The sequence below is a fragment of the Canis lupus genome, chromosome 5 (assembly GCF_048164855.1).
Source record: "Canis lupus baileyi chromosome 5, mCanLup2.hap1, whole genome shotgun sequence".
Taxonomy (NCBI): Eukaryota; Metazoa; Chordata; class Mammalia; order Carnivora; family Canidae; genus Canis; species Canis lupus.
Window position 1 is genome coordinate 47,690,086 of NC_132842.1, and position 20,937 is coordinate 47,711,022.

At 40.0% G+C, this 20,937-nt stretch overlaps 1 protein-coding gene and 1 long non-coding RNA gene across 30 annotated transcripts in view; one reads left to right on the plus strand and one right to left on the minus strand.

Annotated features, from left to right (window-relative positions):
• Positions 1-20,937, minus strand: part of PDE4D (phosphodiesterase 4D) — a 1,448,272-nt gene that overhangs the window by 1,180,383 nt on the left and 246,952 nt on the right. For 20 of the 28 annotated variants that reach the window (XM_072826549.1, XM_072826525.1, XM_072826536.1 and 17 more), the window contains one exon: positions 3,161-3,221. The exons of 7 other annotated variants lie outside the window; for them this stretch is intronic. The gene's annotated coding sequence lies outside the window, so the exon portion shown is untranslated. Of the gene's footprint in view, positions 1-2,753; positions 2,823-3,160; positions 3,222-20,937 lie in introns of those variants that run through there. One more of the 28 variants, XM_072826534.1, reaches the window with a different exon arrangement.
• Positions 1,279-19,449, plus strand: LOC140633663 (uncharacterized). 2 transcript variants are annotated; one of them, XR_012031248.1, is made up of 6 exons: positions 1,279-1,624; positions 3,848-3,996; positions 4,908-4,954; positions 6,515-6,680; positions 16,638-16,705; positions 17,769-19,449. It is a non-coding gene; the product is annotated as an uncharacterized lncRNA (long non-coding RNA). The 2 variants fall into 2 exon arrangements; XR_012031249.1 differs by lacking the exon at positions 4,908-4,954.

Sequence of the window (20,937 nt, forward strand, 5' to 3'; positions counted from 1 at the left end):
TTATGGGCTCCGGTCCTCTCCATGAACAAATTAAAGTTGGAGAAGATAACCCAGACAAAATGAAATCGAGAGAGACAGGCACTAAATTCCTTTCAAGGTCATTAGGCAAATGGAACAGGATGTCTCAAAAGGTGGAAAGGAAAGCCGGTTGCCAAATCCAGCAACATTAGGCAAAGTCTGTATCAACAAAAGCACATCAATCTGACCCTGAGTTACCACTGGGGCTGCGGGTTACGTCTTCAGGATCCATTCTTCCCTTTACTGGGAGGCCTCTGAGGTATCCTCCAGGTCCTAGGACTTGGATGAGTTGGGCAAGACCTGGGCACTCTACTCACAGCCCTCATGATAAACCATTTAAACTTGATAGCTAGGAAGAGAAAATGCACACTGTGATCCTTACTCAGAAAGGGGCCTTGAAAGGCACTCATTCATTTATTCCACAATTATTTTTATCAAGCATACATTCAGGCTTCACTGTACTAGACCCTAAGGATATAATGATGAAAACTACAGGTTATTTCCCGCTCTGTGCACCTCACAGGAAAAAGGACTAATGGTTAGAGAAGTGGACATAAGCTTGGCATGTTTGAAGAATGGAAACAACGGATCCACTGTGTTCTGATCACCTCCTCTTCCCTCCACTGGTGAGGGGGGTGATCCCCCTCTAGGGGTGTGAGGAGCCCCGAATACATGATAGTCAATTCTGGACAGCACATTTACTCACAGCTCAGGGGTGGCCACTGCTTGCCACACGGGGCCATGTGGGGGGTTCATTCAGGAGCAGAGTGAACAAGCAGACGCCATAGGAGACAGGTTTTGTAGTAACAAGAAGATGAGGTGACCCCCTGTTTGCCACAAGAAGATGTGACTGGCATGGTTGAATAATCCCACAGGCTGGCAGGGAACTAAAGCCCACCATTCAAAGGGAAGTAGGCACTGGGCTTGGTTCCTGTGAGAAAAAAAAGAAAACTCTTTGGCTAGAGTGCCTCGTCCTTAGGCCTACAAGAGGGAAGGGAACTTGTGGAGGGGCCCAGTTTTACCACAGGTCAAGGCAGCACATAACAGCGAACCTTATCACACAGGTGCACGTAAGTTCAAGGTCCAGCCCTGGGATTACTAATGTTCCCTCAGAGAGCCTCCCCATTCTTCCACCCCTCCTTCCCTCAGATGGCAGGACAGCTCAGGCACGCAATGGGTGCTGGGGGCCACCCACTCCTGCCTCAGGCCTCAGCCCGCTCCTCAAAACAATGCTACACTGGTTCTGGGAGGCCAGGCCTCCTTTCCCAGCCGAGCGCTGGGCCGCAGAGGAAGGCCAGGGGCTTCCGGAGGCAGTTTCTCTGACAACCGTACTCAGGAAAAACACAAAGGCCCAGTTCAGTTAGCAAACGTAACAGACCTTACAGAGAAGTTCCGAGAACGCTGCTGCCCCGGAGAGAGGCAACTGCTGGGCAGGAGCAGCTGCACACAGCCTGGGAGGACGCGCGCTCTGCTGCCTGAGGGCCGCACAAGGCCGGACGCAGGGAGCTAAAGGCAACAGGAAGGCCCAGCAGATGTTTCAGGGGTTGAGGGGGCTGTGACCAGAGCAGACCCTCTGGCCTTACCCACAACGTTAACATCAGTCAATGTAAGAGAAATTGAGGAGGGGGGGGAACTACTTAGAGTCCCCACATGTCTTGCAAAGAGTGTAATGTGCTTCCCCCACAGCAGAAGAACGCAAAACCCCCTGAAGGCTGAATCAGGGTTTTGGGTTGTTGCTTTTGTTTTTTTCATAAGATTTTATGAGAAGGGCAACCATAATGGTCAAGAGTCCAGCTGTCTAAAAGTTTTGTAGAAGAAAAAGCTCAGCTTCCCAATGGTGGGTGCGTTTCTCTGCTCGGCTTTCTCCCTCTGCACCCACCGCCCCGGGCAGCCCTGTGGGGTGCTGCAGGAGCCGAGAGGCCTCCAGCCTTTGGTGGCAGCACCCTCACTCTCTTCGCCAGGCCCAAACCCACAGGGGTGCACGGCCTGACCTCAATGCATTTAAAAAATGTCCAGGGGGAGGAAGGTAGAAGGCAGGCCTCTGGAGGTCACCGCCGAAGGTCACGCCCGTGTGTCTGTCTTCTGAGGCCTCTCAGTGAACCAGGAATAGAAAGTCGGGGGACACCCTCCCTCATTCTGTGTCCAGCAAACACTCTGTCCTCCCATGCTGCAGACCAAAGGACAATGTCCCAACCATCTTCCTTTAGAACAGACCGAGAGGACTGAAGAAAAGCCCAGGGTATTAACCATGACCCCTCTGGTCTCTGTGCAGGCCACCCAGGGACTGCCTGACTCCTCCTGCGTCTCTCATCACCAGAAAGTTCTTAGGGAAGCGACGGCTGAAGAGCAAACAGTGCCAGACTAAGGGGACAGAATGAAGCACTCAGAAAATATAATTAGCTGGGGACGCCTGGGTGGCTCAGCAGTTGAGCGCCTGCCTTCGGCCCAGGGCGTGATCCTGGGGTCCTGGGATCGAGTCCCGCATCGGGCTCCCTCCATGGAACCTGCTTCTCCCTCTGCCTGTGTCTCTGCCTCTCTCTCTCTCTCTCTCTCTCTCTGTGTCTCTCAAAAATAAATAAATAAAATCTTTAAAAAAAGAATTAGCTAGTTAAGGAGTGAAACTATATGTACATTTTGATTATAATGACATCAGAAATTTGTTTGGGGGAGGGGAAGGAGTGGAAAAAACATATATATGAAGAAGAAAGGAGATCCTCCTCAGGGTGCACACCTACCAGGTTCTCTCAGCAGTTGTAACCAGGACAGAACTCTTCTCTGTGTGGGCGCCTGTAGGGACGTTTCTACCTTTCTGTATTTTTGAACTGGTATTAATGAGACTGCAGTACATAAGTAAAAGCATTTCAAATATACATACACATACAAGATCATTAGAACACTCCAGAACAATATACCACCGCAGGAGCCATTTATTCTACAGGAGAAAGAACTTGAGCTGGAAACAGACACACTCAGCTTAGTCTCTTATTCACTGTGTGCACTGGGTGAGCCTCAGTTTCCCCACCTATAAAAATAAGGACAGCACCAGCTACCCTAGAGCATTTCCTCAGGAGTAAGTGTCAACTGTGAAAGTAACTTGCCTGCGACTGGTACTCGCAAATACGAGGAAATGTTCATTCCTTACCTTCTACACCACTTCTGTGTTCAAGGCAGGGATTCCATCCTCTATCTTGATTCAGGGCTCTCTGCAGAGATTAGATTGTGGAGGGTTTAACAACTTGGAAAAAATTATCAGACAGCTGTTTCTAGATCTACGATTGCAGCTTTATGGCACCAAAGAAAACACTCCTCCTTTATCTGCAAAATCTGCTGTCTGTGGCAAGATTTATCAGGCCCTTCAGGGCTTTCTGACAAAGTAAGGGCATCTCTCCTTCCTTCCCAGTTAAAAGGCAGGCTCTAGTGCGTGTGTTGCTCTTGGTGGTGGGTTTTTCCCCCCCTCACTTACTGCATAGCTTAAGGTTTTACAAAGACAGAACCATGCAAAGCCAGTTGAAGAGAGGTTTTTCTAGAAAGCCTTGCACTTTGCAGGCCATTCAGGCACCAGGCAAGGATTGGCTATGGGATCCAGCAGAATGAATGATACGAGTGCAGAGAGGCTGTGTTCTGCCCTGCCATCATCATCACGATCGAGGTCACATAAAGGAAATTATCAGATAACAGAAGGAAAAAAAATTCTCAAAGCAAAAATCTATCACCAAGCATACAATAATAAAATCATAAAGTATGGCCGGGGAGGAGGCGGGGCAGGTAAGAAAGTAACAGCTAACTAATGCAGTGTTCTCAAACACGTATTTTATTTGCTTACTTCTAGGAATCATCAGTGACTCAGAAGCTATTCCTCTTGGTCTAATAAAACCTTGTTCACAGGGAGGAGGAGTGGGGAAGTTGCTCCCAAGAACAACAGCAGCAGCCACAACCACCCCAAGGTCTCTCCACAATCATTAAGGGGAACCTCTCCAGGTATGGTCTGGTGCCTCAGAGCCTGAGTAACTTCCAGAGTGCCCATAAGAAGCACATGACTGGAGGGAGGCTTGCGGTGTGATCCCAAGTCTCCCAGACACCCATGCTGGGGCAAACGCTAAAACCCAACATCTAATCCTGGCACTTCCTCCAATTCCCCTGTGGGAGAAGAGGCAACTGTTTATCCTGCATTTTCTCCTGAGTGAGAGAACTATACTGTAAAATATGTCTTAATCTGAGATCTCAAATCCTGCTGAAATTCTATGACAAATTTTCTGCCTATGGTCAGATGTTCTTCTTTTTTTTTTTTTCTTTTTCTTTTTCTTTTTCTTTCTTTTTTTTTTTTTTTTTGAGAAAAGCTTCTTATCATTCTTCAGGTCCTCAATGAGGTGTATGGTCCAGAAATACACTAAGAACAACTAGACTAAATAATTCATAAGTTCCCTTCCAAATCCTGATTGTCAGGGCAAGTTTTTCTGATTATTAAGACAATGTATACTCATTGTAGAAAACTTGAAAACTGTAGCCAGAAAGAAAAATCTCCCGGGGCTGGGTGATGCAGAGGTAACCACTGGTAACATCTACATCAACTTTTTTTTGTATTTCGTATTTACGATGGTATATTCGATATTACTCTCTGCTACATTCCACATTGTCACACATTAAAAATTCTTCAAAACCAACATCTCTAATGGTCAAATAGCATTTCATTGTAAGGTTTAAATTGTGTTCTGTTTGGTGACCCTCCTGTTTTTGAACATTTATGTTGATTCTAATGTTTTGCCCTCATCAACAATGCAACATTTTCCAATGAATACTCTTCAACTTTTTATATTTTTTGAAGGTAATGGGGAGCTATTAAAAGATTTTGAGCATGGAAATAGCACAACTGTTTTTTTGTCTTATGACAGGGTAGGAAATGAACGGAATTGGGAGAGATAAAAGGCTTGGTGATAAGGTAGGTTATTATCTGAGAACCTGAATGAAGGAAGGGATAATGAGTCTAGACATGAGGTCCCTAAGCAGAACACCTACCCAAAAGAAATTACCGTGAGTCAGTGGTTCAGGGGGAGAAAGGAGAGTTCAAAATTAAGCTGAGCTTTCTAGCCTTCATGACTAGAAGATCAGGTAAACCCTATCCAAGATAGGGAAGTAAGGCTAAGAAGCTGGTTTGGAGACAGGAAAATAAGCAGTCTTAGCTCCAAAAAGTCACTGTAAGAATGGTAACCACACATGCAATTAAGCTACATGGCTTTTTAGTTGTAACAAAAACAGTTTAAAAAAAAGACTGATAATTTAGGACACCAATTTATAACATAAACTAGAAAGTAGAAGCCACGAGAACTCACTGGCAATATCATTTCTTAGCTCTTGAATGCTGAAATTCAAGTAATTAGCTATCAGTAATAAACATAAGGTGTAAAGCTAAACAGTGCTTCACTCAGACCAGAATAATTTTTCATCATCAGAACTATATAACCCGGATTATTTTTAAAGATTATATCTCATTTTTTATCTTTATTTATTTTTAAAGATTTTATTTTTATTGATTTATGAGAGACACACAGAGAGAGGCAGACACACAGGCAGAGGGAGACGCAGGCTCCCCTTGGGAAGCCAGATATGGGAATTGATCCCCAGGACCCCTGGATCTCTCCCTGAGCCGAAGGCAGACACTCAACACCTGAGCCACCCAGGCATCCTATTTATCTCTTTTATTTTACTTTTCACGGGTTATTTTAATCAATGCTATTTCAGGTAAATGAGGTAAGTGCTAGAGGAAAATAAAAGACAGACATCAAGGTCACTAACATGCAAATGCCACCACATGTCACAGGCCCAGAGCTCTATTTTGAGAAGGTCAACTAGGATTCTAATTCAGGGAAAATCTTTTTTTTTTTTTTTTTTTTTTTTTTTTGGAGCTTTCTTATGACATTGTAAAGCCATTAGAAATAACAGGTAGAAATTTTCTCAATGGGGTCTCCACTTAGCATTCAAGCCCCTGCAAGCAACTCAGAAACAGTATCTCTGGACTTAGATTTAAAATGGCATCTTCTATTTAAAGATTTACCATGCTCATATATCTACATTATTCCTTATTAATGGAATATAGTCTTTCTAAAACTTCAGCTTACCAAGCAAGGATACACATGTATTTCTCAAAGGATTCTTTGACAAGACCATTTTTACTGATTTCAGGACACCAAAGAGAAGTGGGGATATGGATGGTGACTAGTTGGCAGGGAGGCTATTGCTGTTACTTCCATTTCAGTATAAGGTTACCATTTTTTTTTTAATAGCCACCTTCCCTAATGTGATCCATCTATTATTGCAGGCATTTTTCATGTGCCAGGCACCAGCACTAGTGCTTGCCTGTATTCAGTTGAAGAAAACAGAGATTAAGCTCAGAGAAATGTAAATGATCACATTCTTTCCTTCTGACCAGGAAGTAAAGGGTTAACCAGCATCTTCTAACCTCTAATTGTCCAGTTTCACTTGCTGATTCTTTTTCTCACAGTCCCATACCCGGTGAGAGGAAGACTGACTACTTACTTACACAAGAGTCAGAGAGGCATAATGCCCACAAAATATGAAGCCCTATAAATTAATTCTGAAAGCCGGAGAAAACGCCAGGAGAATGTTCTCATAACCCCAAGACTTGCCTGTGTAACCTGGTTTTTCAGGTAAGACAATGGGAAATATGATACAAAGCAGCTTGACGTGTCATTTCAAATGAAGCGTGGCACTTAAATGGATTCAAATTGAGGTATACGCTGAACTAGACCATCCATTTACATATAAAGGAAAAGGAAGGTGAGATAATTTGAGAGACTGGCACACAGTATAAAGAAGAGCAAAGTATCTCAAGACCGTGATCTATGCCCTAATTGCAGGAGAAAATGAAACTTGAGGTCGAACCCTGAAAAAATAACACTTAGATAAGTAGAGGAGATGAAGAATGAGGAGATGGATTTGAGGCCAATTCCTGAGTGTAAGTGCATGAGGAAAAGCACAGAAGAAGCCTAGCTAGTTCCCAAGTGAGCGAGTAACAACCCAGGGAGAAAGACCCCACCGGGATTCAGTGTGCCAGGCTCCCCCTGTAGGAGAAACACGGATACTACTTTGCCCTGCGATGTGCTCTAGAAAGGGAGGGACCATCAACCTTCCAGATGGAAGTTACCAAAACTGTGCTCCGCAGATTTGCTAAAGAAGAACTGACAAAACAGAAATCCGAAGAAGCTGTAAAAGCCAGATGGCTGCTAGGGTGCAGAATCCCGATCAAATACTAACAGAAGGCCCTGGAGATGCTACGCTGAAGTGCTTCACCAATCCACACGCTTATTCATTCACTGTTTATTCACTCAATGTTGGGTTACGTTACAAAAATTTCCCTAGGCAAATTCGTGTGTAGGAAATGAACTGCAATCTTTCAAACCTGGCATTTCCTTCAAAGTCTGGAACTGCAACTCCCTAAAAAAAGGGAGCTCCATAGATGTGGAGAACTTTTAGAATGGCCTGGCTTCACCACTCACCAAAGGAAAGCGCTAGCTCTGTAACCTGAAGGAGCTTTATTCTTCTCGGCCCTACTGCTAATTAAGTGTACACCGGGCTAATTAAATGTAGCTCATACAACCAGAGAACCAAAGTAGAAAGAAGAGGTGAGAATTCAGAGTATGGAATTGTGTCAGTAAAACAAGAATCTCCATCTGGTTGTCGAAGAAAATGGAACCTAAAAAAATAAATAAATTACTGCTGTAAGCATATAAATAATAGAATCACTAACATCCTTTTTAAAATTATGATACTGTGGAAGGAGAAAATATGCTATTCAACTATTTAGAATACTCCTCCACTTATCTTAGGTCTACCTTCTCAGAAATCCTTCTATGAGAACTGTGATAAACTGAGAAGCTATTTCCCATAAAGCCATTTGTGTCTTTCTAACAGTTCTAACTACCTCAACACTGCTCTCTCACTGAGCTGCCATGACAAGCTCCTTTCTACATACTTCTGGGAATTTTGTTTATTAATATGTTTGAAGATAGACTGCAATATAGACACTGGGCTTGATGCTAAGGACACAGTGGTGACAAAGGTAACCTCTACCTTGAGGATCCTGTTGAGAAAGACACATAAAGGAAATGAGGCTCAGTGTGATCACTCCAACACAGAGCATAATAAAAGGAAGGTAGGTAAGGCCTTCTGAGGGGTGGGGTCAAGGATGGCATTTGTTCACAAGCAGTACCTTGGTAAAAACAAAAAACAAAAAAAGAGTAAGGATTAGGCACATGGGAAAAAGGAAACACACTCAGTAGAGGCATCACCTACTTAAAGGCTTACAGAGAAAATGGTGCACATGGAAAATGCATCGATTAAGACAGAAAGAATTCCAGGAAAAGGTCAGCAAAGTACCAAACCCTTAATGATTTTTTTCTTACTGATTTTTAAACTGAGGTACAGTTGACATATCTTATTAGCTTCAGGTGTGTAACATAATGGTTTGGTGATTACATACATTGCACCATAAGTGTAGTCACCATCTGCCACCATAGAAAGTTATTACAATATTGTTAACTATATTTCTTATGCTGTACTGTACATCCTTGTGACTTATTTTAAAACTGGAAGTTTGTACATCTTAATCCTAGTATTTTTAAGTCATATTAAGGAGTTTAGACTTAACTCTAAGAGCAACAGAGAGTCACTGAAGCATTTTAAAGATGAGAAGTGGGATCCCTGGGTGGCTCAGCGGTTTAGCGCCTCCCTTCGGCCCAGGGCGTGATCCTGGAGTCCCAGGATCAAGTCCCACGTCAGGTTCCCTGCATGGAGCCTGCTTCTCCCTCTGCCTGTGTCTTTGTGTGTGTGTGTCTCTCTCTGTGTGTCTCTCTCATGAATAAATAAAAATAAAAATCTTAAAATAGTAAAGATGAGAAGTGACAAGAATAAACACTCTAGAAGCTATATGGTAAATGGGCAAGAAAAGGCCAGCCCAAAGGCAGAGAGGTAAGTTAGCACACTGCAATTTAAGAGAACATGAACCAGAGTAGTGGCTGTCATCATGGGGAGAGTAGATGGATTCAAGACTAGTAGAATCCATGGACCCTAACAACAAGTTCCATTTGGAGTAGAATGAAAGAGCGAGAGTAAAAGATGACTCCCCAGTTACTTATCACTGAGAGAGTGCAGAAAGACAAATAGATATGGTGGAGAAAATTAGTTCTATTAGGGGCACACTGAGTTTGAGGCACTTTGAGAAATTTAAGGAAAGGTGTCCAATAAATGACTGGTCAGAGAGAGAGATCTGTCCCAGCCAGGTAGAGTTCAAATTATCAGAACATGGGTGTTTCTTGATAACCCTGGAACAAGATATGCATGCCCAGTAAGAATGCATAAAAGGAGAAGAGATTTCTCTGAAGATATTAGTCCCAGGGCATTGTCTCAAGATCCACGTTACTTTAAAGGGGAGAGATCTAACTCCCTCCCAATGTACTGGAATGATTATTTCATCACATTAACCAATTTTTAATTGGTATTGAAGAGGAAAACCATGAAAGATAGTGGGTCAGGCAAATGACAGTGGGAGTGTAGAGGAACATAGAAAGCAGAATGCTCAATATTTGTTCTGGAAAATAAGGATGGCACCATCATAACTGGGATTCTTACGCAAATGAGAAGAAACTTAAGACAGTCACCATCACTTGAAAGGGAATAGGGGTATGTGCTCTTCAGTGACTCCACAACCTGGGGACAGGAAACCTGGGAAAGATCATGTGAGTTCTGTGGCCTATTGGCAGTTGTCACCTTTAGCTGCATTCTCACTTGTGAAGTTTTTAAAAGCGCAAGTGTCTAGTGTCCTGTAGACCCTTGTTATTCACTAGGGTCCCATGGGAGTTTGCTAATAATCATCTCAAGCCTCATACCAGACCAGGAACCTCAATCTATATTTATAGAAGATTCTCCAGAAGAGTTATATGCCCATTAAAGTTTGAAACACACTGCCTCACAATCACTTGAAAGTCTTCCTTTTTTAAAGATTTAATTTATTTATTCATGAGAGACACAGAGAGAGAGGCAGAGGCAGAGACATAGGCAGAGGGAGAAGCAGGCTCCCTTCAGGAGCTGAATGCGGGACTCTGGGATCACGCTCTAAGCCAAAGGCAGATGCTCAACCAGTGAGCCACCCAGGCATCCTTCACTTGAAAGGCTTAAGGCAGGGGTATAGCTTGTAAATCTGCATTTTTAACAAGTTCCCAAGTGCTGCCACTGCTGTAGGTCTGAGACCATATTTTGAGAACTTCTGCTCCAGACCAATTAGCTCAGAATCTCCCTAGGTGGAATCCAGGCATCAGTACGTTTTAAAGCTCTCCAAATGATTCTAATTTGCAGCCAATGTTGAGAACTACTGGTAAAGATATTTTTTCTGCTCCTGATTACATAAACAAGAAAATGATCATGAAAAGCAAATATCTTCTAAACAGTGGCTTAAACTCATTACCAAAGTGTTTTTTAATGTAAGATAAATTTTGATTAATCAAAGCAGAAAGAAAAATGCTGCTTCATCCTTAGTGACTCATTTTCAGAGACATGTTTGGTTGTGGTTGAAAAAAAAGGTCATCATAAGTAATCATTATTTTAATCATCACAGACACTATCAACTCAATTTATTAACTTCATTTTCTGCTTATTCTTATTTAATTGGATATTGGCACTTTGAAGCCCACAGTATATTTTTAACAAATTACATTTTTTAACAGAACCAATACTGAGTAAGTCATTGTTCTCCAATCAGTCTGCAAAACCAATTCTAGCCCTCCTGTTTGCTTTAGTTTTTTTTTTTTTTTTCTTACTTTCTTTCTCTAGGCTTTTCAAGTAAGAGTTTAGATTGAGTCATTTTCCCTTTTTCTAACAGAAGCATCTAGTGCTATAAACTTCCCTCTCAGGACAGCTTTAGCTGTGCCCCACAAATTATATGCTACATTTTTACTTTTATTGTTTGCTGTTTTTTTTTTTTAATTTCCCTTGAGATTTCCTCTGAGACCCATGAACTCTTTTAAAACATTGTTTAGTCTCCAGGTGTTTAGAAATTTTCCTGTTTTCCTTCTGTGATTGATTTCTAGCTTAATTCTATTAGGGTCAGAGGACCACAATTGTCTGATTTCAATTATTTTATTTTAAATATTTTATTTATTTGACAGAAGGAGAGTGGAAGTGCATTACGGAAATGGGGAGACTCAAAGGATGAGGGAGAGCAAGAAGCAGACTCCTCACTCTCAGGGAGGAGAGTGAGGAGTCTGCTTCTGTCTTCTTGACCAATGCTGTCTTCTTGGTCTCCTCCCTGAGAGTGAAGCCAGAGGCAGACTCCATCGCAGGGCCCTGATATGACATGAGCTGAAGACAGATGCTTAGCTGACTGAGCTCCCCATGTGCCCCTGATTTCAATTATTTCAAAATGAAATTTTTTATGTCTTCAAATATGATCTATGTTGGCATAGTTTCTGTAGAGGCTTGAAAAAAAATGTGTATTTTGTTGTTGAGTGGAATGTTCTTGAATGCTGATTAGATCTTGTTAGGTGAGGACAGTGTTGACTTCTTCCATATCCTTGATGATTTCCTAGCTAAGCTATTTTATTAATTATTGAGACAAATGCATCGATGACTATAATAGTGGATTTGCCTGTTTTTTTTATTTCAGTTCTATCAATTTTTGCTCTGTATTTTCAACTCCGTCATTTGCTTCATCCGTATTTAGAAATGCTGTCTTCTTGGTTAAACAGCCCTTTTAACATTACATAATGACCCTCTCTGTCTCTGGTAATTTTCTTTGCTCTGAAGTCCACTTTATCCAATACCAAACTTCCTGTCTTTCCTGTTAAAACCTGCTCTTCCTACAGATTTCCCTATTTCAGTGTTTCCTTACTGACCCATTAACTTCCAAGGAAACCAAGACAGTAATTGTGATCATCCTTTATTCACCATTTCGAAAAAGTCACTACATTTACTGATTCTCCATCCCAAAATACTTCAACTTCATTCCTTCTGCTTCTCTCCACTGTCATCTCTGTGGTACAGCTATCATCTCCCCTTTGCACATGTGATTCTCACTGCCTGGAATACCTTCTCCCTCTTTCCTTTCTAGCCCACCTGGAAAACTTCTACTCATTCCTGAAAACCAAGTTGAATAATGCTTTTTTCCTCCATTTTCCCTAATATTTCTAAATCCTATGATTCATTACAGTTTTTTCTACTATCTCTATCTTCCCCCATAGACCATAAGTTCCTCAAGGGAGGGATCATTCATCCATAGAGCTGTAGGTCAATTAAAAAAGGTGGACAATGAATTCCAAAAGACTTGAATTTAAACTTTAAGCTTTGTCATTTCCCAACTGTATTATCTTAGATAGTTCACTTTTTGTCTTGTCAATTGAGTAGATTGCGAATAAATTACAGTTGGCAGAGATATTGATCATGCCGACCCTCAGTATAGATGAGTGGACTATGAAGCTATGAAAAGCTTTAAACTACTGGTCTATGATCAACTTCAATGTCCTCTCAAATATGAATATCATTTCTGCATGTGTAAAGAGCAGAAAAGTTTAGAACTAAATTACTTAATTTACCAGCTTGTGTATTTATAAATTATTTATGATAATGCCTATTTCAAAGGATTATTGGAAGGATTTATATACATTAAAGGATTACCATCTAGCGCAAAGTACAGTAGATGGCTGGCACTCAACAAATTTTGGTCTTACTCATCTTTTTTCTATTTTTTTTTCTTTAAAGCCATTTTTCCATTTTGTTTTCTTTCTGCTCTTTTCTTCTAAATATTCTTCAGTCATTTCTATATTTCTACTTCCTCTATTTTCTATTCATTTTCTTTACCCAAGTTCATTCTTCCCTTATATCCTCATTTTATCTTCATTCAGAGTACAGGCCACATATTTCAAAGATGACGGTTCTTCCACTCACTACGTAAGCACACGAACACCACACCATCACTCCCAAGTATATTAACTTTGAGTGTTGAAAAATTCTATCCAGAATCATTCTAAATGACAAAAAAAAAAATCTATGGGAGTTATAAGAATTTATTTTCAAGGAGAATAAATTTCATTCATGGTAGTTCTAACAAAACCAAAACTCAGAAAAGATAAGCAAAAGAGGAAATACAAAAATAAACAGATTATACTGCAAAAGAAATAGTATTGTTTCAAACAATATTCTTCCTATATGAAACAAAGTGGTCATCCTCATTCTCAAAGAACCTAAACTGTTTGAAATTTATGTGACATAGCAATATATCTTTAAAAAAAAAAAAAACAGGAGAAAGACCTAAATATAGATTTCTTTCCCTAAATGAGTCCAGAAACATTAATCACCCAAGATGATTCAGGAAAAAAAGGATTGCAAAATGTAAACACCTGTGATATGCTGCATTTGATCTGTGTCACCAGTGGAGACTAAAGATTGCATTTGTATATTATAAGTTGGAAGTCCTATGGTAACATATTTAATTTGGTCTAATATGGAGCCTCTAGGGTTTTCAATGGCAGTAGAACCATGTTTTTGTTTTTGTTGTTGTTGTTGTTGTTGTTGTTGTTGTTGTTTTTAAGTAGCGGCTCCTGGAAATCATCACAATCTCTTGTTTAGAAACCCGATGGAGCTAATCATCACCAAAAAAAAAAAAAAAAAAAAAAAAAATGCATCCTTTCAATTCATTCATCACTGAATCATTATAGAAGGCCCACTATGTGCCATGCCCTGGGATAACGTGACATCAGTGAACAAATGAAAATTCCTGCCCTCACGGAGGTCACATGCTGATAGGGTAGAAGACAACACACTTAATAAATAAATATTATGTTAAGCTTGAAGGTGGCAAGGACTGTGAAGACTAAATAATGCAGCGAGATCAAGATTGTAATTTTAAAGGGAGTCGGGAGAGGCCTCAAAGAGACGGGAAAATTTGTGCAAAGACTTGTATAGATGGAAGACTGAGCCAGTGGATACCTTGATGAGAAAACTACCTCAGCAGACTTACAACCAGTAAAAATGCCCTTGAACAAGAACATGCCTGGCATGTTCTAGTATCAGCAGTGAGGCTGGTGTGGCCGATAGATTAAGAGACTAGAGTATTGGATATGAAGTCAAGGAAATAATGGAGGCCCAGATTATGTACAATATTACAGCTGAATTGTGTCCATCCAAAATTCTCATGTTGAAGCCCTAATTTCCAGGACTTCAGAATGTGACTGTATTTGGAGATAGGTGCTTTAAAAGGTCATTTTAAAGGGGGACCATTAATATGGGCCCTAATCTGACTGATATCCTTGTAAGAGGAGGAAGTTAGGATGTAAAGACAGAGCAATGACCATGTGAGGATGCAGTGAGAAGGTGGGCATCTACATGCCCAGGAGAGAGGCCATCAGAAGAAACCAAATCTACCCACACCTTGACCTTGAACTTCCAGCCTCTAAAGTGCCTATGGTTTAAGCCACACAATCTGTGGTATTTTGTTATGGCAGCCCATTCTTCCTAACGTCACAAGACCAAGCCAAGTAAGTCCAAAACCATGATCGCTTATTTCTTTTAATCTCCAGAGAATGAGGGATAGAAAGAAAGCTAAATCAACTAAGTTTCAGAAAGGAAGGAATACGTGCCAGCAAAAAAGAGACTCACCACTACTCCCATCCTTGGTTTGATGGGAAGAACAAATCTGTGATGACAGGAGTAAGGAGAAAACAGATGAACCCTTAAAAATGTTCAATACTGGGTAGCCCCAGTGGCCCAGTGGTTTAGCATCGCCTTCAGCCTGAGGTATGATCCTAGAGACCCAGAATCGAGTCCCACATCGGGCTCCCTGCATGGAGCCTGCTTCCCCCTCTGCCTGTGTCACTGCCTCTCTCTCTCTCTCTCTGTCTCTCTCTGTCTGTCATGAATAAATAAATAAAATCTTTAAAAAAAAAAAGTGTTCAACACTACATGAGAGCTCATGTGAAGGACAAGATCCTATAGAACCTTATTCTTAGAGGCGGCCACAGGCCTGACCCTGAGACATATAGGCCTTCCCTCAAAGGCACAAACTTTCTGAAGGCTAAGGACAGGGGAAGACAGCTGAGCAACTGACTCCTTCATTAACCTTTATTATCTCCTCATTCTTTTAATAACTGCTGAATCTGTAGTGATGTCACCCCTGTCATTTTTAATACTGGTAATTTGAGTTGCCTATTTTTTTCTCCATCTATCCTGGCTATTAGGATATCAACATCATTAATCTTAAAGAATCAATTTTCATTAATTTCTGAATCAATTTTTTCTCTTTCTAGCCTAGTGATTTTTTTTTCTCCTTTGAGTTTGTTCCTTTTGGTTTCTTAAGGTAGAAGCTGGGGTCATGGATTTGAGACATTTCTTCTTTTCTAATCCAGGCATCCAGCCCCCTAAATTTTTCCCAAAGTACGGACTCATGAGTTGGTAACTCATGAGTTACATATAAACAAACTTTTATATGTTCTTGAACAATTCCAATTCATTCAAAAAGACTTAGCACTTTCTCTTCACATTTTTTCTTTGACCCATGGTGTATTCTTATCCTATGGTTACCTTAAGAAATTACCACAAACTTGGTGGCATAAAACAACAAAAATTTATTTTCTCACAGTTCGGGAGACCAAGACTCCAAAACAAGGGAGTTGGCAAGGCCACACTTTCTCTGAAGCCTCCAGGTTCCACGTCTTGTCTCTTCCACCTTTTGGTGGCTTCTGCCTATAGAACTCTTCTTTGCCTCTATCTTCACAGCATCTTCTCCTCTTGTTCTCTTCTTTCCTTTATAAGGACATCTCTCACTGGGCTCAGGTCCACATGGATAATCCAAGAGTATCTCATCTCAATATCCTGAATGCTCAATTACATCTCCAAAGACCCTTTCCCAAATAAGGTTACATTCACAGGTTCCAGAAGTTAAGACGCGGACATACCATTTTGGTAAACACAGATCACCAAAGTACACATGGGTTATTCAGAAGTATGCCATTCAGTGTCAAGATATTTGGGATCCTTCCAGGTATCATTCTATTATTTATTTTTCATTTAATTCCACATGTGCTTAGAGAACATACACTATAATACTCTTAAATCTACTGAGGTTTACTTTGATGGCCCCAAAATATAATTTATCATTGTAAATGTCTTGTGTGAATTTGAAAGGAATGTATATTCTGCTGCTGGAATGCTCTAAAAATGTCATTAGGACAAGTTAATTGATTATGTTTTTCAAGTCTTTTATATTCTTACCGATCTTCTATCTACTTATTTTGTCAATTAATGAGAGAGGGATAGTAACATTTCTGACCATAATTATGAGTAAAATGTACTATATTATCATGTTTACTAATATTATCTACATCTTGTGCCCACAGGTTAAATGATATCTACACAGATGGATATCTACTCTTCTATCAGGAGTCTTGAACATCTTTTGTTCTATCTTAGTTCTACTTTTTTCTACAAATTCTGATTGATATGGGGGAGATATTTGATTCTGCAAAAATTTCAACTTCAGTTTTTACTCATACTTTAAAATTCAAAATATACTTTTTTCTTATAAGTGTTATAAATTATGTTTATGTTCTTGATTTCATAAGCTGTCTGCTCCAGATCATTTGGTGTAATTCTGCATACAATCAAAGCCACTTACAAAGCTTTGTGAAAGGTACTAAGTACTCTACTAAAAAAGTTTTCGGTCTTAAATATTTAAATAGAAATGAGAAATCTGGTACATTTTTTTCCCAAGTATCAGTTAGCAAATTCAAAAAGCAGATTATACTAATTACCATTACTGAGAAGTTACACATCATGAACTCAAATTTCTCTTTATGAGGCTTAATGTAGCTTAATGCTTTACCTCATGGGAGTTACAATATGGAAAGGAGACATAAAAGATTTGGGTTGATTGGTTTATATCACATCAGTGCCTGCAAAATGCGCCAGGTCTCCCAGGGTATCTACACTGTCTGAATAATTCACCTCTGGGCTGTTGTTATATTTGAGGGAAGCAAATGAAAGTCCATGAGCGGCCATCTATCCACAGAAAAGCAGCAGGCCAGGACTGCATAAATTTCCCACGTACTGAGTGAAGTTCACTATTAGAAAAAAAAAAAGTCTTTCTCATATTAATCCAGTTCTAAGAAACCAGCTGAATGAGTACCTTAGAGTCTCAACATCAAAATACACAGGACCATCTATAACAACTAGCACCATGAATGGAGAGATGAAACATGAGCCAACAACACAATATGGTAAAACTGCAGTTTGGCATAGGAGACAAAATTCTGTTAAAACTGTCATGCAAAAGTACAGAATATCCCAGTTTGGGAACCTGATCATTATTTCTTTATTTATCATTACCTCTGGTTCAGGTGCTATGCAAGATAGTATGGGGGGGGGGGGCACTAATATGACTACTAACTCATCTCCAAGAAATTAAAAGTCAATTAATGATAAAAATGAATAATGAAAGACAGGTTTGCCTGTATTGATGCTATTATAAAGTCTCTCAGTAGTAGGGTTATCACATGGGCAAGAGGTCACTGAGATAACCTCCTACCTAGGGAAGGGAACTCTCAAGTGGCACTTTTTAGGGACATTTTCTTTGGCCACCAGACTGTTCTCTAGAGTAATTGATGTGTATAGGCCTTATCTATAATATTGAAGTTTGAATTAAGATACAAATGCATTATATGAGAAATAATTGTGTGATTTTCTTTTGGCTTAAGGTTTACAAAGCCTGGCGGTTCACTCTGAGATGGGCTCTGTCACAAAAAGGAGGCCTTAGGCCTTAGCGGCATTTCTCCAGGATAATCCAAGGCAACAGGACACCCTCCTCATCTGTGCCACAGCTGTGGCATCTTCAGAGATCAACCAAGGAAAATCTTTCTTCTGGATCCACACCAGACAGGTTTACCTGAAGATTCTTCTCCACCGTTAGGACATCCAAGAGTTGTGAGAATCACTAACACTTCACTCATCTTCCTTCCCATGTGAAAAGGGAAGAGGAGTTCCTGGCTTTTAATTTACCTTAGTGTTAGAAGCTTTCTTATCTGACACATTCAGAATATATAGTTGGCTGGTTTATCAAATAAATAAATAAATATACTGAAGTTAGGGATCTTTAAAAATAATATCTTAAACATTCTTTATGAAAATATTTAAGAGTACACAGTTTACTACTTCTTTGATGTAAGGCCGAGGCCTCTGCTTTATGTATAGATCTTCTAGTTAGATTTCTACATCCTGTTAAGCATATCCACTATGCATCATCCACCATTTCCAGTTTTGTTCTTTATAATAAAGCAAGAAAGTTAAAGACACCTGAGAAGCAACCTGACTTGAGAATCGTGCTATGATGCTTAGTCATTCACATTTTTCACAACCTTTGTGACTGGCTTACCCATACCTAACTCAAAAGCAATTTTTGTCTAGCAAAGTGACTAGCACTCTATTTTAGTTTTCATATAAACATTCCTCTTGTATACATTAGTTTACAGAATAATTTGTTATATAGTAAAATAACTAAGTACAACTGCCATCAACAGATTGGGGACTCATGATAAACATACATACCACAAGGGGGGCCAAAATACACATTGATGTGCAAAAGAAGAGCCTCCTAGAATGTCATAGACATTAGCATGTAGACTTTATGGAGGAAAGAGAGAGCATCAGTTGATCCAGGTAGCTGATTAACAGAAGATGGGATATGAGATATTCTGCTGTTAACTTCTTAAGCATTTGGCTTTTTGCAAAGGCCTACTTATTTAGAAAGGAAATAAAAGGAACCTACCTAAAGTTCCTCTCTACAATCAGAAAATCACCTTAATTAAAATACATAAATATAAATAAAAATTATAGAGAAAAAAACAGCGAATGCTGTCTGGATTTTAAAAATAAGAAAATGAAGTTTCAGAAAATAAAGGATGCAAAGGAGCAGCAGCAGAGGAAGACTTCTATCCCACAGCTCCTCTTCAAGAAAAAGCTTGTGTGACTCCAACACTACTAAAGCGAGCACAGAGATAGGATGTGCCAGTTCTAGTGCACTTCCACCCAAGTTCATAGACTCTCACGTGCTGCCGCAACTTCTCAATGTCATCAACAACGAGGTGCACTAAAAATGACCTCAAACTTGGACAAGTGAATGGCACTTATAAATACAGGCCAGTGGACCCCATGACTGCCTTTGCATGTTTCTAAAACTGTTAAAATACAAGGGCACCTGGGTGGCTCAGCCGGTTAAGCATTTGCCTTTGGCTCAGGTCATGACCTCAGGGTCCTGACACTGAATCCCCTGCATCAAGCTCCCTGCTTATTGGGGGATCTGCTTTTCCCTCTCCCTCTGCCCCTTGGCTCTGCTAGGGTTCTCTCTCAAATAAATAAACACAATCTTTAAAAAAAAAAAAAGGGCTATTAAAATGCAGTCATCAGATTCCAAGATTTGAAAAGCATTTTGAAATGCCTCATAGTGCATGTGTAAAAGGGACAGACTGATTTCTTTCTGGCCAAAAAGCTTTGATGGAATAGTGTCAAGGAAGGAATTTTGGTTGGCCAACTTCAGGTAAACAGGATGCTCATTTAATACTCCACTTGCTCTTCCCCTTACCATGAGTTCAGGCATGGCTACAACCAATCTGTGTCACAACAACCCAGAAAACATGGTAATTCTTAAAAATGCCATAGGAACTATTTAAGAACTAGTAGTAGTCTGTGACAATGACAGAGGGGATATATACACACTCTGGAAGAAGCTATACAATTATACCATTCCCCTGAAATGTGATAAGCAATGATGGATATTTAAGTATATTTTCCAAAGATATCAACATTCTCAAATACCATTTATGATGATGAAACCAAGTCACGGCTCATTTTTCTTATATTTCATCTCCACAGATGTTCTTACTCTAAAACTATACAGACACTTGCTTACATAAAATAAAACATCATAAATTACAACTCGGCTAAGATGTGTGTCAGAACACCTGCAAATGATACTTCTGTAGAAATCATCACAGCATAATTTCATGTAGCCACTAAGTAATTCATCACTGATTATTTTTGAAACTTCAGTCCATTACACTGACTACCATTATAATATTTAACCATGAAATGTTTGCCCTCATTTTTATTCATATACTTCATGGACCATTTACTGTCAGCTATAAAATCATTTGAAAGATAATTGACTTTACAGCTGAGAAAAATAAGAAGCCTCCTAAACAATCTCAGAATATTGACTTAGTGTTATATAGGTAGGGATGAACTTAAATTGCATGTGAAATTGGGTAAAGGTGACTTTTTTTTTTAATGAGCACTTTCCAAAAAAATAAATGAAAAGAGTAGCTTGCTGATGTTCAGCTGTCCCTTCCCTTAATAATAAGCTTCTTAATAATAAAAAGCGTAGCCACAGAGGGATGAGAATGTTAAAATGCCTGAGAGTATTCACAGTTCAAGAAACAATTTAGTGTCAAGAGTGGCTTCAACTCAAACACCCGCCATCACTGGTCATCACGAGACAACTTTAGAAACTGCACAAGGTAGGATTAGGGAGGTGGATGGTGCATAAGGATGGGATACTTTATCCCACAGACATGCCTTCAACAAGATATGTTTTATTTTCTGAGAAATACAAAACATGATTACATTCCTAAAGTCTTTAATGCCCACTCTGTGTGTAAGGCACCATTCTAGATACCACAAAGTAATGCAAAGATGATAAAAACCTAATTTTGTGGCCTCCAAGAACTTAAGGTCTAGAGAGAAGATAAATACATGAATAATTTTAGTATAAAGCTTGTACTAAAAGGGCTACAAACAACAACAATAACAAGAATGCACCCTCAGCTGGATTATGCAGCTCACATAGCTGCTAGCTGGGCTGAGGAGTGAAAG